This window comes from Amblyomma mixtum, chromosome 1 (genome assembly GCF_055824585.1).
Source record: "Amblyomma mixtum isolate Tamu chromosome 1, ASM5582458v1, whole genome shotgun sequence".
NCBI lineage: Eukaryota > Metazoa > Arthropoda > Arachnida > Ixodida > Ixodidae > Amblyomma > Amblyomma mixtum.
In genome coordinates, this window is record NC_143012.1 from 82,231,760 (window position 1) to 82,249,544 (window position 17,785).

The window sequence follows — 17,785 nt, forward strand, 5'->3', positions numbered from 1 at the left end:
ACAAGGACGAAGAAAGAAAAGACGATGCAGCGCTGCATCGTCTTGTCTTTCTTCGTCCTTGTCATAGGAGTGCGCTGTTTTTTTCCCCCAAGATGACTACCAACTAGCCCGCTCTTCCACCCTTGGAAACTATGCGCAGCTTAGCGTATGTAACGTGGAGTGGTGGTGGTGAAAAACTTTAATTTGCAAAGAGAGTTTGAGGGTTAAAAAACCCTGCTACATGGTCGGTATCTTTAGTCCGGGACACCGCACGACGAGGCCCCGTCTCGCGCCCGCTTTACTAGAGCCCTTTGAGACTCCAGTGTGGAGCAGTTGAGGAGGGCAGTCTCCCATGCCTCTCGGGTGAGGGTGGGGGAAGGGGGAAGGTGAGGATTCTGAGTACATGCCCACACCATGTGAAAGATATCACAGATCTCTCCACAGTGCGGGCAGCGCCCATCTGTGTTCTGATCGAAGTGTTTTGCTATGGCAGGACAGAGAAGAGTTCCTGTCTGCAGGCGCCGCAGAGTTCGCTCCTCCGCCTTACTCAGCCCCTTGGCAGGTACTGGGTAGAGACGGTGGCTGTCGCAATAATGAATTAGGATTTCGCGGAACCGCAGAAGCGGTTTATGAGCTTCTGAGCCAGGAGAGCTAGGATGAGGAGCCCGGTGTGTGAGCGCTCGGGCGGCCGCATCAGCGGCCTCATTGCCTCGTAGACCCTGGTGGCCAGGAGCCCAGATCACTTTTGTGCGAGTTGGATCGGCGGGAGCGCGTCTTAGAATTTGGGAGGCAAGAGGGGATATTTCGCCTGCAAGATAATGTTCACAGGCCCGGCGAGAGTCTGTGATAACTGTTCTCGATTTTGGATCGGCGGCAGCGAGAGCTATTGCGACTTCCTCCGCTCGTGTTGAATTTGGGGCCCGAAAAGATAGGCCATCGACATTCATTCCCCGGTGGACTACGGCAGCCGTGAAGAATCCCGTGGGCGACGGCCCTGTGATGTCCACGTAGTAGACGCCCTCTTTATATCCATACTGCCTCTCAAGCGTGCGAACCCGCGCTTGTCGTCTGCCTTCATGTGAAGCCATGTCCATGTTACGAGGGAGCGGAGCGACTAAGAGCATGTGGCGCCACAGCACCGGGATGTTCTCCGTCCTCTCTGGCATGCATGTGTGTAGGATGTGTAAGCGGTTTAGCAGGCGGCGCCCAGGAACCGTCTGCGATAGCCGCGTATATTGGTTCACGAGGTGGGCCTCCCGCAACTCCTGATAGGAGTTTACCACTCCCAACGCCTTCAGTTTGGCGTTGGAGGTAGCCACTGGGAGGTCCAATGCTCGCTTTGTTGCCTTCCTGATGATGGCGTCAATGCGCTCGTCTTGTTGTTTGGTGGTGCGTAGGTACGGCACGGCGTAGAGGATCCGGCTGGTCACGAAGGCATGGGCGAGCCGTAGCGCGTCCCTGCCCCGCAGACCACCCCGCTTGTTGGAAACACGGTGGATCATGCGCCCTACCTATTCACCTATGCTCTTGAGTTTTGCTATAGTAGAGTCCGGCTTAAGTTTGTTATTGATGAACAGACCCAGGATCCGGAGCTCTGCCACTTCTCTGATGGGACCGCCCGACAGAGATATGTGTAGAGACGTGTTGTCCTTGTGGTTTGTCCTGACGTGTAGAAGCTCTGATTTGGCGGGAGCACATTGGAGACCACAGTCGGCAGCATATGCATCGACTATGGAGGCGGCCTGCTGAAGGCGGTCCTCCATCTCCCCAAGGCTCCCCTCGGTGGTCCAGATTGTTATATCGTCTGCGTAGAGTGCGTGTTTTATGCCCTCCACCTGAGCCAGTCGGCCGGGCAGGTGCATCATGGCGATGTTGAAAAGGAGCGGTGATAACACCGCCCCCTGTGGTGTACCTCGTGTACCCATAGAGTACGGGCCGTATTCCTCGTCCTCGATCCGGAGGAGTGTCTGACGCGCAGAGAGGAAGTCTCTGACATAGGCGAAGGCCTTGGCCCCGCAGTTAGTGGTGTTCAAATTAGAGAGTATGGTGCCATGTTTAACATGTTTAACAGCGGCGACTCCTTGTGACAAGATCTGCTTGATTCCCGGCGTGGGCGGAACACTTCATTTGGCAGCGGCGGCGGCTCGTCTGAGGGACGCTGTTTGATTCTTCGTTCTTGAACTTTTGCAGGTTAGTTTTCAAATTCACCTCTTTCGTATCAACTTTCCGCCGCTGCTGCCAATGTGAAGTGTTTTGCGTTCAGTGGCTGCTGTTTGACGTATCTTGCAATGTCGCGTTGCTGTGCTTGCAGGGGTGTGTTTCTTGGGGATTCTGCTCGCTTGGCTTGCACTGAATGCGCATTCTTATTCCATGTGGGGGAGTGCTCCGGGGTTGCTGAGGGAGCACTTAAAACCAAAAACAAAAGAGAGTCACTCAAGAAAAATTGGAAGTGCAGCTCATGCAAGCCAGGTGGGTCAAAAGAAAACTGTGCTGAGTCTCCTGTCTCGCTGGAAACAGACATACATGCAGTACTTCTAGACATAAATGGCAAACTGAACTCTCTCCTTTGCCTACCAGGCAAAGTTGATTCGATTGAGAATTCTATTGAGTTGCTCTCAGCGGAGTTCGACAACTTTGCTACACGTCTTGATGCTCAAGAAAAAGAAACGAAGCAGTTGAAAGATAGGGTAAGCACCTTGGAAAACAAATGTGATTCAAATGAAGTAGCAGAACTAAAAGCTGAACTGAATGACCTTGAATGGCGAAGCCGAAGGTTGAACCTGGAGTTTCATGGCATTTCTCAAACGGATAACGAAATTCTTCTCGACAAAGTAAATGAAATTGGTGCAACACTGAGTCTGGAACCCCTCGTCACGCACGACGTCACAGCAATCCACAGGCTGCCGTCGAAACGCGACAAAATACCTGGTGTCATCGTTCGTTTTGCCCGTCAGGAATTAAGGGATAAATGGTTTGCCAAGAAACGTGCCTTGAGTGACGAGAATAGTGACCAGTACATCCTGGAAAACCTGACAAAGCACGCTCGTAATCTTCTCTTTGTCACAAAGAACTGGGCTGAGGAGCATGGTTATGCGTTTGTTTGGCACGCAAACGGCAGGATCCTTATCAGAAAGAAGCAAGGTGATTCAGTCGTCGTTGTCCGATCTGAAGCGGACCTCGCTCAGCTTTCTTAAGCTTTTTACACATTATGCAGTACCACGAGCTTCTCCTACCGCACGAAGTTAAGAGCAGCTTAGCAACAGAAAACAGCTTTTCAGCTTTACACCTAAATATTCGCTCGATAAGAAACAAGGCCGACCACTTGCCCTATCTCTTAGCACACCTTCAACATAGTTTTGATGTGCTGTTGTTCACAGAAACGTGGGCGGTGCATGAAATTGATTTTATAAACCTTCCTGATTATTCTCTTTTCTATTTGAACCGAAGCACGCGTGGTGGCGGTGTAGCCATTTACGTCAAAAGCGGTCTTAAAGCAGACCTGCTACCCGAGTTTTCTGTTATGAAGGATGATTTTGAGATACTTACAGTCAAAATTGCTGACAGTATTGTCTCAGTGGTATATAGGCCCCCGTCAGGTTGCACTGATACCTTTATTGAGTTTTTTGATGCCTTTCTTGACTTTTGCTCTCGGGAAAAATCTACGCTTATTGGTGGCGACTTTAATCTTAACATTGAAGATAATAGTCGTAACAGCAGTGCCTTTTTAGAAGCTGTCTGGTCCAATGGATTTTTGAATTTAATAACCACACCTACCAGATTTACAGCTACTTCTTCGAGTACACTTGATCTTTTGATTGTTGACATCGCTTCGTATGTCAATTGTGCTGGAACTATAGTTTCGGATATTAGTGATCACTGCGCTGTATTTGCTTCTGTTGTTGCCCAAACACCTGCTGTCAATTGTGAACATAACGTCTTTACTTACCAGTGCATTAATGAAGAATCCCTTAACCGTTTTAGGCTGTCAATACTTTCTGAAGACTGGAGCTCGATTTTCAATTACTCTCAGCCGGACGATTGCTATAAGCACTTTCTTAATAAATTAAAAGTACACTACACACGCTGCTTTCCATGGAAGACAAAAACTAAAAAATCTAAGATCCGAAAACCATGGGTAACCCCCCTTCACATGAAAATGATGAACCGCAAAAGTAAGCTTTTCAAGCGTTTTATGCTCACTAAGGATCCTGCTGATTTAGTTTCATTCAAAAAATATCGTAATAATCTAACAAGTGAGCTAACGAGCGCTAAGCAAGCTTACCAGCAGCGTTTAGTTAGTAATAACAAGCACAATCCCCGACAGCTATGGAAAGTTTTGAATGAAGCTTTTGTCCACAAAAAACATAACAAAACACTAGGTGAACTATTTGTCGAAAATGAGCTTTTATCCGGGGCCTCCCTTGCAGAGAAATTTAACTGTTTTTTTACTGCCTTTAAGCCAACCGGAGATGTAAAACCTGCCACTAGTACAATTAGCAATATGCCTAATGAATCACTAGTCTTTTATCAAACGGATTCGGAAGAAGTGTTCTCAGTATTAATGAATCTGAAATCAACACGCTGTGTGGATTATGATGGGCTGCAAATAAAACCGCTGAAGTTTGTTGCAGACCTAATAGCCCCGTATCTAGCTTTCATTTTTAATCAGTCCCTTTCATGCTCTATTTTCCCTAATGAAATGAAAAATGCCAAAGTAACAGTTATCTTTAAAGGAGGTAATAAAGCCGTATTAACCAACTACCGCCCGATTTCCGTACTTCCGGTTTTTTCGAAGGTATATGAGAAGATTATTCTAAAAAGAATGGATAGCTTTTTTACTAAACACAGCTTGCTAACAGATTCACAGTTCGGGTTTCGAAAAGGACGCTCTACCGAATCTGCTCTCCTCTCACAAAAAGAATTTATCTTGCAAAATTTTGAACATAAATGTCTAACTCTCGGTATCTTTGTTGATTTCAGTAAGGCTTTTGACTTTCTTAACCACACTATTTTGCTTGCTAAACTAGAAATGTATGGTGTTCGAGGAATGTGTCTCCATCTTCTACGGTCATACCTCACTGATCGAAAACAGGCTGTTTTCTGTGATGGACATGGATCCACTCTTCAGGCTATAAACTGTGGAGTGCTTCAGGGCGGCCTTTTAGGTCCTTTTCTCTTTAACGTATACATAAATGATCTCGTAAACATTGACAGTAACGTTAAATTCATTCTGTACGCAGATGACACCAGTATTTTCTTAACGGGCTCCTCAACAGATCAGTTATTAAATCGCGGTAATGCTGTTCTTAAAACTTTGCATGCGTGGTCCGTTCAAAATGGGTTGTCTATTAATACCAATAAATCTAAAGCTGTTTTCTTCAGGCCTAAAAACGTCAAAATTAACTTAAACGATGATCTTCAACTTGGGAATCATAAAATAGAAATCGTGGACACCTTCAAATCACTCGGTGTAATTTTTGACGCCTGTATGAGCTGGACCGCACACGCAACACATCTTCGCAAGAAATTAGCTCCTTCCGTTGGTTTTCTTGCTCGGTACCGCACTGAATTTCCTCCCTGTATAAAACGAATGATTTATCATGCCCTATTCCAATCACACATTAACTATTGCCACATAGTTTGGGCTACCACATCCAAAACAAATCTACAGAAAATTCTAATTCTCCAAAAGAAAGCTATCAGGATTATCGCAGGTGCCAGTTTTACTGCCCATACGGCTGAATTGTTTACTAAGTATGAAGTAATTCGTGTCAATGTTTTTCTTGAGTACCGCCTATTATACTATCTCAAATTTTCTTCACCATCAATATGTAATTTTTTGCTTAATATCGCATTGTTAAAGCCCATAGAAAAGTATGTTCAAACCCGATCAACTGCAAAATGGACACTTCCACGAGCTAGAACTAACTATGGTAAACAAGCACTTAACTTCCTTATACCTAATGTTCTAAACAGCTACGAATCTAACCAGCTGAGCATGTATAACCTCCGACCTCATGATTTAAAAGTGTACTTTGTAAATAATATTCCATAACTTCTTTTCATATATTGTAGTTTGTGTATGTATCGGTGTCCTTTTCCTCTTTGTAATCAACCCAGCAGTGTATAACTTTCAAATGCATTTGTTCAGTTTTAATTGCTTTTTTCTAGTTTCAAACTACATCTCTGTGTACCCATCAGTTCAATCGTAAATATTATAAATTCTTTCTACAGTGTGCTCGTATGCGATCTGCCACCGTTGTATGCATGTGTTTATTTTATTATTTTGTAATGGCTCTTAGATGAGCCACAGGCATTTTCAAGCTATTTTCTTTAGCTTTTGGCCTGTGGCTCATCCTAAAGACTGTATGCACATTTGTAAAATAAAATAAAGTTTGGTTTGGTTAAAAAGATCGAGGGCGAGAATGGCCTTGTCGTTTTGTTGCATGGCTGTGGGTCGTATTATGTCCCTGTGTAGTTGGAGTAGGACATCCTGTGCAGACATGTGTGGGCGGAACCCGAACATAGTGTCTGCAAAGAGGCCCTTACCCTCCATGTATGGAGAGAGGCGATCCCGAACCATCGTCTCCATGAGTTTTCCCACACACGAGGTCAATGAGATGGGTCTCAAGTTGTCCGTAGTCACGGCTTTACCTGCTTTGGGGAAACGTGGAGTGCGCTCTGGACACTGGATAGGCAGCGCCCCTGCCGAGATATGTGAGAGGTACTGCGCCATTTCCTTTCCTCAAAAACCAATTTGCCAATTTACCAGCACGCCCACCGTGCCATTCTGGCAGGTGGCAGTTATAGTTGGTCGCTAGAGTTTGCTCACCCAATGAACGCTGCGCATTGTCGAGCGCCTGTCACAATGTTAGCATACAGCCCACATCTCTCTCTCACGAACCCACGTACCTCAAAAAGGCATCCACTGTCCCAGGAGGCCAGTTATGCACCTCTCCTTTGCTTTCGAAGCTGCCGTTGTTCATGGTTTTGGTTTTTGCGGGTAGGAAACGGAGCAATATCAGCTGTCTTAGATGGCGGATACCTGAACCGCGCCATGAAGGAAGGGAGGAAGGTGGGTGTGAAAGAAGAATGAGAGAAAGAGGTGCCGTAATCGAGGTCTCCAGGATAATTTCGACCACCTGGGGATCTTTAACGGGCACTGACCGCACAGCGCGTGGGCGCCTTTTCGCGTTTCGCCTCCATCGAAACGCGGCCGCCGCAGCAGGGTTAAACCCTGGTACTCCGGCTCAGTAGACGGTTCCGTAGCTCAAAGCGCGACTGAGGTGTCTACTGTCCCAGGGGGCCAGTTATGCACCTTTCCGTTACTTTATCTGAAGGGCAAATGAAGGTGAAATCTCCAGACACGGTGACCGTGGTTTTACCTAGCGTAGTGAAGCTACCGCTTCAAAAAAGAAAATGCTTCATGAGAGAAAAGGAAAGATCCAAACACTCTTGGCAGACACCTCAAGAGCGCCATGAAAAAATTCAAGGGGGCACTTTGTTGACCTAAAGTGCGGTGAGGCGAAAGCCTTAAGCGCAGTGTTGCTGCTTGTGTCACTGATGTGTGGTTAAGATGTTAAGCTTCGCCTCTGAGAGTGGAACGCGACAGCGTCTTGCAACGCTGCGCCGCATCAGCACCCGCCGCAGAGGTATGAAGGAGGATGACCTCTGTCGGCTCACGCAAGCTTTCCTCATTAGCAGGATAGTCTACTCCTACCCCTACTATCACCTCCGCCGGAAGGACGAGGAAGCTGTGAACAGCATTATACGTTCAGCGTACAAAGCGGCACTGGGGCTACCTCAGTACGCCAGCACACAGCACCTCCTCCAACTCGGCATCTACAACACGCTCACAGAACTCATAGAGGCACACAAGACCGCCCAAATCCACCGCCTCTCCCGCACTAAACACGGGCGGCTCATACTTGACCGTCTCAACATCAACCCCATAGGCGACGTCCACCACACGACGCCCATTCCGATAGGGGTCTATAGCCGCCTAGTTATAAAACCAATCCCCAAAAACATGCTACCTGGCCGCCATGATACGCGCCGTCAGCTGAAAGCCCAAGCACTAGATGCCACATACCTTGCCGACGAACACGCAATATACGTAGATGCTGCACGGCAAAGTGCAAACACATACGTGGCTTGTGCAGCCACGCCACAGTCTACTCTCGTCACCGCCGCCACAGTAGTAGCTCACTCTCCGACAGCGCCAGAAGAAACCGCCATCGCGCTGGCCATCGCTGACCCACGTACGCGCACAGTCCTCAGCGACTCCAAAAGAGCAATACAAAATTACTCGGCAGGTTTTATCTGCCACCCCGCTGCACGCATCCTTCGCGGCTGCACTCCCGACCATAAGATCAACCTGGTCTGGGTACCCGCCCACGCGGAAAACTCTGGAAACGAAGGGGTCGACCGACTAGCCCGAGGACTAACCAACCGGGCGGCCGGCCCCACGGACCCAGACGCTCTTGCCGAGGCTCCCCAGACCTTTGCCGAAATTACCAACCTCTACAGAGAGATGAGACGCCAGTTCCCGCCTCCACACCCCAACTTGAATCGAGCGCAAGCCACCTTGCTCCGCAGGTTGCAGACACACTCTATCCTTAGCCATTCTAGACTTTCACTCATCACAGACGGGGAATACGACCCCGTCTGCCAAAATTGTTACCAGGGAGAAATCGCCACCCAGGCTCACATCCTCTGGGGTTGCGCGGGAAATCCGCCCCCTCGAACCTTACTGCCAGCTCCCTCCGAAGACGGACGGAACGAACTCTTCAAAAGGCCAGACAAGAGCATCCAACTGGCACTCATTTCGTGGGCCCAGGAAGTCGCCCCCACCTGGGGGCCACACCAAGCCCACCTGCCCTAAATCCCGCCAATCTATGGCAATAAAGTTGTTTCTCTCTCTCTCTCTCCCCGGACGCCTGCGTGCGGACCCGGAGGTGGCTGCCGCGCCATATTTGGCGGAAATAAATGTTCCTCCTCCATCGCCCATTCGGCTCTGCGCCTTGCTCGACGGTAAATTGGTTTTTGAGGAAAGGAAATGTATCTCCCTCTCACATATCTCGGTGGACACCTGAACCTCGCCGTAAGGGAAGGGAGGAAGACGGGAGTGAACGAAGAGACTGTATTCACTAGACGCGCCTTTGTTCATTCCGAACCATCGAGCTGGCATGTCGGAGTGATTAGCGTGCTCGTCTCGCACTCCGGAGACCCTGGTTCGATTTCCCAACTCGACCAATTTCCTACTCGGTTTTATTTATTTATGTGGTCTGACTAAAAAGGTTAATTAGGTTAATTGATCTTTACCATCGTTCTAATGCAATCCATCATGTCCTGCTACTCATCCGTGAAGTGGATGGATGGATGGAAACAACTTTATAACACACACACAGAATTTTCCAGTGTGGTCCCCTGCTGGTCCAGGAGTCCACGGGCTTGTGCTTCACGTAAAGCCCGATCCACCAGCCATTTCTGGACGGCAGGCTGAGCGGTCCGTACAGCAGCCTCCCAGGAAGAATGAGTGGGATTGGGGACGGGGGGGTACTGCCTTTGGGGAAGGACATTCCCAAAGGTAGTGGAAAAGTGTGGAGTATATAGGAGGTGTTGTCTGGGCACGCCACAGGTGGTACAATCAGGAGGAAAGGTGGGGTGAAAGTATGAGAGACGGTGGGGGAAAATAAAGCAGCCTGTCTGTAATTGTCGCCATGTGGCGCTGGGTGAGGGCGACAAGGTACTGTGGGGTGGTGGCAGTGTTTTGCGGCTGAGTTTGTAGAATGTTGTGATTTGATGATATGTAGAGAGGACCGATGGGGCCTCTTGCGCAGGGTTGGGTGCCAGATCATCCGGCGTCCGGGAGGAGAGTTCTCGGGCCAGCGCATGAACACGCTCATTACCGGGGGTCCAGGCATGCCCAGGGACCCACGACAGAGTAACCGTTCGGTCGAGAGAGGTGGCTGTGGCAAGAATACGATGTGTTGCCGGCGTCGCCACGCCCTTTAGGTAGTGGCGGTACGCGGCCTGGGAATCTGTGCAAATTTCGGTTACATTTTTGTCAATGGTGGAGTGGGCCAGAGCAAGTGCGATGGCGGCTCCTTCCACTTCTGCAGGCGAATTAGTCCGGATAGTGGCGGCGGCCCCCACTGTGCCATCTTCATAGGCTGCGACTGCCGTGAAATATACTGGTTTCGAATTTCCTGCCGCGTTGACAAAAAGGATATCGGAGCGGTTGCTGTATGTTTTCGTGTAATAGCTCGATCGTGCCTGCCCTCTGATGGAGACTAGCGCTCATATTGCGCGGTAGGGGCTTCTGATATATGTGATCCTGAGTGCGCAGAGAAATAATGTAAGGTGTAGGACTTGTTGGGGTGGGGATGGGTGGATTGAGACGTAGCTGTCGCAGTAGGCGTTGTCCTGTCTCTGTGTGACTCAGGCGGATGAATTGGTTGGTGCGTTGAGCCTCTATTAATTCGATCAGTGTATTGTGGGTACCAGTGGCCAGGAGACGTTTCATGCCAACCGTCCGTGGAAGACGTAGGGCGGAGGTGACAGCCGTGCGTATTAGGATGTCTTCCTGTTGTTTTTGCCGCTGAGTGAGAAGTTGGTATGGGAGGTTGTATGTAATGCGGCTAATGATTAGTGCATTTGTCATATTGCGGGTCTCGCGTTCAGACCGCCCATACTTGCTTTCTGCCACCCGCCTGATAAGTGCAGCGACCTGTTTGGTCTGTCTTTGCAAGAGCTGAAGGGTGGCGGTTGCATCGAGTGTGTTGTTAATGAGAAGGCCGAGAATCTTCACCTGAGGCATAGTGGGCACTGGATTCCCGTACATGTGCAGTTCAATCTAGGGGTCACTGGGGAGAGGCGTCAGCTGCAGGAGTTACGATATATTTGGAGAGCAACGGAGGCCTGTGTTTGCTAAATGAGTGGTGGTGATGTCTATGGCAGATTGCAGGATATCCTGGGCTGTTCCAAGGGATCCTCCCGTTGTCCAGAGGGTTATATCATCTGCGTATATGGCTGTGTGGAGCCCTGGGATAGCAGCAAGGGTCTTTGCCAGTGGCGCTAGGGCAATGTTAAAAAGTAAAGGTGACAGAACCACCCCTTGTGAGGTATCCCGGTTAGGCAGGGGGAAAGGCTGGGAGGCAATATCCCCAAGGTGGAGTTCTGCCGTGCGTCCCTGAAGGAGAGCAGAGTGGTGTTCTGAGCCAGTTGGTAAAGCATTTTAAGGGAGGCGTAGCGCGAAAAAACACAGGGACGAGAGAGACACAAGACACAGGACCTCTGTCTTGTGTCTCTCTCGTCCCTGTCTTTTTTCGCGCTACGCCTCCCTCAAACATTCCATGAGGAAGGCCCGAATATATTGCGATATGCGGGTGCCGCATCCCGTGGTGGCTAATGTCGTGAGGATATGGTCATGGCTTATTGTGTCGAAAGCCTTATGAATATCCAGGGCCAGTATGGCTCGCGTACTGGCTGTACGGCGCTTGGTGCAAAAGAGGGACTCTTTAAGGGTGATGGAACTCCCTAGAATGTTCGACACAATGTCTATGAAGCGTCTAGAAACGTGCAACTGTTAATGATGGTTAATGATAGTTAAGCATGACGCACATTTCGTGTTACTAGTTAATGTATGGTTAGTGATAGTTAAGGTACAGGCGCAGTGCACAGTCCCAAATGCCACTTCTTAACTACTACTAATTACCTATTATTCATTTAGTCATGAAGTACAATGATATAATCATGAAACCCCTTTATATCATGTTCCAATATTATGTTCCAATGTCTTTCTTCGATCCCGGCCGCGGTGGCGGAATTTCTTTGCAGGAGAAATTCTAGCGGCCCGTGTACTGTGCGATGTCAGTGCACGTTAAAGAACCCCAGGTGGTCGAAATTTCCGGGGCCCTTCACTACGGCGTCTCTCATAGCCTGAGTCGCTTTGGGACGTTAAACCCCATAAACCAAACCAAACCAATGTCTTTCGATTGCACCCGATTAAGTATATATCGATTGGCATATGCCCATATAAGGCATGCATCCGAAATGCGGACGCATTTGCTAACAAATCTTGGTCACGACAGTATGCGGCATTAAAGGCTTCCGCCTTAAAACACTCTTAGGAGACTGGGAACCGCACGAAAACGAGCGTCGCAAGGAAACAGGGGCGCAAGAAACTGGCAAACTGAAGTGTCACAGGAACATGCTCCTGTGCCGCATTGAAGACCAAAAAAATGCACATTTTCTCGGCTTTCGCTTTGGATCCCGCAGCGAAATTGAATGCGGTCGCGAAGTCAGCAGATATACGCGCAATCTTGTTGTAGTCCATGGCGAAGGCGCTGTTGAAGCTCGTAAATGATCACCATGCATCAGATAGTCATACAAATGGCGTGGACCGATGGAGGGCCCTTTTGAAGGTGGAGGGTGCCATTTCTCGTGGAGTTTGCGAGCGCTTTTTTGTTTTGGAGGAAAGGAATGGCGCAGTATCTGTCTCTCTCATACCTCCGGAGTCACCGGAACCGCGCCGTAAGGGAAGGGATAAAGATAAGAAAGAGGTGCGTAGTGGAGGGCTCCGGAATTAAGGCGAAAGCCTTTAATGGCTCATACTGTCCTGACCAAGACGGGTTAGCAAATTTGTCCGCGTTTCAGATGGTCGTGACGTCACTTCGCGCGAATTTTGACGGGTGTCCACCGAAATATGTGAGACAGTGGGCCCATTTTTTTTACCTACACTGGCTAGAATAGTGTAGCCTGTGTATCATGATTTCTTGATGCACTTGCTACACCAGTGCAGCCAGTGTGGGTAAAAAATGGCCCTAGTTACTGCTCAATTTGCTTACCTCACAAAAAATTTTCGAGTGGCGTCCACTGAGCTATGTGAGACAGTTACTACGTAATTTCCTTTCTTTAAATACGATTTTCAATTTCTTCATTACGGTCCCTCTTTCTCTTTCTTCTTTCACTCCACTTCCTCCCTTCCTGTACGATGCGGTTCAGGTGTCCATCGATATGGCAGAGAGAGAGAGAGAGAGAAAAAACTTTATTTACACAGGAATTCGGGGCACGCCCCAGGGTCCCCGCATGACCCCACAGCACGGAAGTGTTTATCTTCCTGAGGTCCATAACACTGGCAGCACGGCCGGTGGCGATTGTTTGCACGGCCGGGTCCTCCGAGCGCAGCAGGGTCTCCCAGTCCTTCCAGGTCTTGAGGTTCTCTAGGTCCCGCGGGGGAGGGTCCGCCGGGCAGAGGGAAAGGATGTGGAGGGAAGAAGCGAAGGGTTCTGGGCATAGGGCACATGCGGAAGTGGGAAATGATGGATGATAGTGGGTTAGGGTAAGGGGTGAAGGGAGAGTGTGTGTCTGTAGTCTGCGCCAGAGTGTTGCGTGTTTGTTATCTAGGAAGGGGTGGGGCGGGGGGTAGAGCTGGCGTGAGGCTCTGTATGACTAGGTCAGCTCACTGAATGTGTGCATGCGCTCCTTCGAGAATCCCCGATCCGAGGCCACCTGAGCCCGGTTTAAAGAACCTCGGGCTAAAAGGTTGGCAGCCTCGTTTCCGGGATTCCCGGAGTGCGCAGGCACCCATATCAGCTCCACATGGCGGGGCGGGGGTGCATAGGGCGAGTCCAGTATGCCAAAAGCAGGGACAAGAACTCGGCCTCGAGCAAAATTTGAAATCGCAGTTTTAGAGTCAGTTAATATATACCGGGATTCCGTGCGAGTGATAGCAAGTGCAATGGCGGCTTCCTCTGCAGCCTCTGGGGACGTGTCTGGAGGGAGAGGTAGTGTGAGGTGGGTGGATGAAGAGGAGTCCACCACAGCTGCTGTCGCTTCATCACCCGTGCAGGCAGCGTCCACCCATACGGCGTCCGGCTCGGGGCCGTATGCTCGATGGAGTGCCTTCGCACGGGCTCTGCGGCGCTGCTCATGGCGGGACGCGTGCATATTCCTCGAGAGTGGCCTAATGAGAAGCTCCCGGTGAAGGGGTCGTGGGATGGCGAGAAGGGTTGGGTCGTTGGCCGGTATTCTGATGCCGAGGGAGTCCAGGATATACCGACCTGTGGAAGTTTGTGTGCGCCTGATGTATTGGACCTGTCGGTGGGCCTACACCAGTTCCCCGATCGTGTTGTGGAGGCCCAGGCCTAGTAATCTTTCTGTTGGTGTGTTGAGGGGAAGATGAAGTGCTACTTTGAATGCTTTGCGAATCAAAGCATTCAAAGCGTTTATGTCATGTTTGGATAGGTGTACAGCACACGGCTGAGGACAAAGGCATGAATGAGGCGACATAGGTCGCGCTCCTTCATGCCTCTATGACGTCCTGAAACCCTTCGGATGAGGTGCGATATCGCGCCTACAACCTGCTTGAGTTTCTTGAGGGTAGTGGTGTTTTTGCCATCGTTCTGGATGTGCAGGCCCAATACACGGGGGGTGCCAACCTCAGGTACTGGGTTCACCATTCAGTTCAATGGCAATGGGGGAGCGGGGACAGCGGCGGTTCTTAGGACGGATGAGGAGCAGTTCGGACTTCTCTGGGGAGCAAGACAGTCCGATGGTCCGTACGTAATTTTTGGTGAGGGTGGCTGCTTCCTGTAAGGTGCTCTTATGTCGCCGTCACTGCCGTGAGTGGTCCACAGGGTGATATCGTCGGCATAAAGAGTGTGCTTCAGGTGGGGAATAGTTGCCAATTTTCGGGCAAGGGGGATGAGGGTAATGTTAAAGAGAAAGGGGGAAAGGACGGACCCTTGAGGGGTGCCGATACTCTGAAGCGTGTAGAAGGGGGAAGACAGAGGGCCGAAGTGTATCTCAGCCGTGCGGTCAGTGAGGAATGCTTGAATGTAGGCATACGCGCGCACCCACATTCAATAGGGATAGAGCAGTCATGATCGCCTGATGTTCAATGCGATCAAAAGCTTTGGAGAGATCCAAAGCTAAGATTGCCTTGGTGTTACCTGGAAGAAGCGGGTCGAAAATGTCGTGTGTGAGTTGCAGAATGGCGTCCTATTCGGATAGATGGGGGCGAAATCCCACCATGGTATGCGGGTAAAGATTGTTGTCCGCCATGTGACTTGTGAGTCTCGCTAACACAACATGCTCGAGGAGCTTCCCGAGGCATAAGGTTAGCGAAATCGGGCGAAAGTTTTGAAGTGTAAGGACTACCCGCCAGGGGGCCGTGGAGTATGGACGCACCCCACATCGGCTCCACGCAAAAGCGACGGAATTCACCAATCGCCAGCATCATCGGCCCAGATTTCGCCACCCACTGATCTGTTAAGGTGAGCGCCGTACTTCATCAATTTTTGGCCCGACTACGCCATTTTTCGGGCACCCACGGCCCCCATTTCTTCCCTCTGTGACCGCTTCGCCTGAGCTAGGCCTCACTCCGCTGGGAGCTAGGCCTACTCCGACGGACGCTTCCGCCGCCAACGCCAGCATGGAGGTGCAGGTTCAGGGAGAAGTTATTAACCCCCGAGAGTATGACCCAAGGGACTGGACTCACATCCTTGGTGTAGCTGCCCGCTCCAAGGATGTTCGTTCAGCAAACCGAAGCCAGGAGTCCGCAGCCTCTACTACCGGTGCCCACAAGCCTGCATGCCTTGACAAGTCGGCGCACCTGAAAGCAACGCGCTCAGCTGCGCAGCGTTCGCGGCAGCAGCCCCCGCTTCCTGCCGCGGACTACAAGATCGTTTTTAGGTCTCGGGGCGGCCTGCAGCTGGACCTGCTTCCACCCCGACTACTACGGGAGGCCATCCTCCAAGCGGCGTCCCAGCTCCGTGAACCAACGCGTACCCAACTCAGGGTACATCCACTCAATAACACATGCACCATAAGCACGCCCCTTAAAGATGACGCGCTCGCTCTGGTTCGGGTGACCGCCATAAAACACCAAGGCAAGGAGTTCACCGTCGCACCCCCGCCGGACGGAGCAGTACGCGGAGTCATCTCCAATGCGTACTGGAACGAGACCCCGACCGAGCTCCTGCAAGACCTCATCAGCGGCAACCCAGACGCCCTCATCGTGGACGCCCGCCGAATGGGCGCGACGAGTTCCATTTTAATCACCTTCCGTGCTGGACCAGTCCCAAGTGCCGTTCTTTATGGAGGAGCCCTCCACAGGTGCACACCTTACCGAGGGCATATAGACGCGTGCACGAACTGCCGCGTCCCAGGTCACCGGGCGGATGTGTGCGTTCAACCAAGATCTCATAAGTGCCCCCGCTGCGGGCAGTCCCATCCCAAAGAAGATGTGCCCTCATGTATCCCCAGCTGCATTCTCTGCGGAGGCCCTCATATGCCGGAACGGGGAACTGCAAGGGACGGGGCCGCAAACTAGCGACCCCGAGGAACGCTCTCTCTCCTCCGGATACGTCGCGGCTTTCCCGCTGCGATCAACCAAGCACAGCCAGCGGACGCAGCTCGACGGCTTCCCGGTCGCCTTCCACAACCCGGCAGAATGGCATCAAGAACGCCTCGCGTCTCACCTGGGCAGACCGCGTTTCCGACAAAACCACCCGCCAACCCCCACCACCCAGTCCTCCCAGGCAGATCCGAGAGACCAGGAACTCAAGGCCTTGCGTGACGAGGTAAGCCGCCTTTCCTCGCTCCTAATAACCCCCTCCCCCTCTATGCCCCCTCAACCGGCACCCCCTGTCATTAACCCGACTTCATCATCCACAGACAATTCAAGCACCCTTCCTGCAAAGAAACAACGCACCAGAGACGCCACACCCCCGCCCGTGCCCCCAGAAATAGACGCTAAATTAGCAGCGCTCGAGGCCAAATTTGACCAAAAACTAAGAGCTAGACGCCCGCCTCGAGGCCCGATTCAATCACCTTGCCGCTACCCTTACCGAAAAACTGGAGCAGCGCATGGACGCTATGTTTACCAAGATGATGGAGCTCTTGGAACATAATCTTACCCATCGCTTCACTCAACTTCAAACCCCCTCCACTACCCCCATCCTACCTACGCAAGCACAAACCACCTTTCCTGAACAACACATACCAATTGACACCCGTCTTACTGCCCTCCTCAATCCACCCACCATCCAATATGGCGGGGGGGGGAACCCTAATTATCTTCCCATTTTAATTTGGAACTGCCGCGGCTTCCGGGCAAAGCGCGCGCCTCTGCAACTTCTCCTTCCCACCATCACACCCACGCCCCACATACTACTCCTACAGGAGACTGCACACCAGGCAACCCTCCCCTGCTACACATCTACACACTCGGATACCACTAACACACCCAGGGCGTCCACACTCATCCACCGCAGCCTCACCTACAAAACTCATCACATCACGTCTGAGACGCCCTGCGTGATCACAGAACTTATACATCAGAGACATTCACTTCCTTCTATATTTATAGCAAACATATACCACCCCCCGTCCCAGCCGATGGCCTCGCTAGAATCACTTCTGCGAAAGCTACACCATCTAGCAGGGAAACATCCCCTACTCATCGGTGGGGACTTCAACAGTCAGCATACTGACTGGGGATACGCAACCACGACACATCGAGGTCGCAGGCTCTGGCTGCTCCTGCAGAACCTCCAACTCACTGTGCACAACACGTTTCAGACGCCTACACGGATCGGCAACAGTGTCAGCACGGACACCAGTCCGGACCTGACGCTGAGCCGCTGTATCCGCGGCGTTACCTGGAACAGAACACAACATATACTGGGCAGTGATCATTACATTATACAAATCACTATCTCGTATAAACCACCCCGTCCCGCAAATACCATACACAAACTCATTAACTGGGATGCATTTCGCACTGCACGCACTGCCC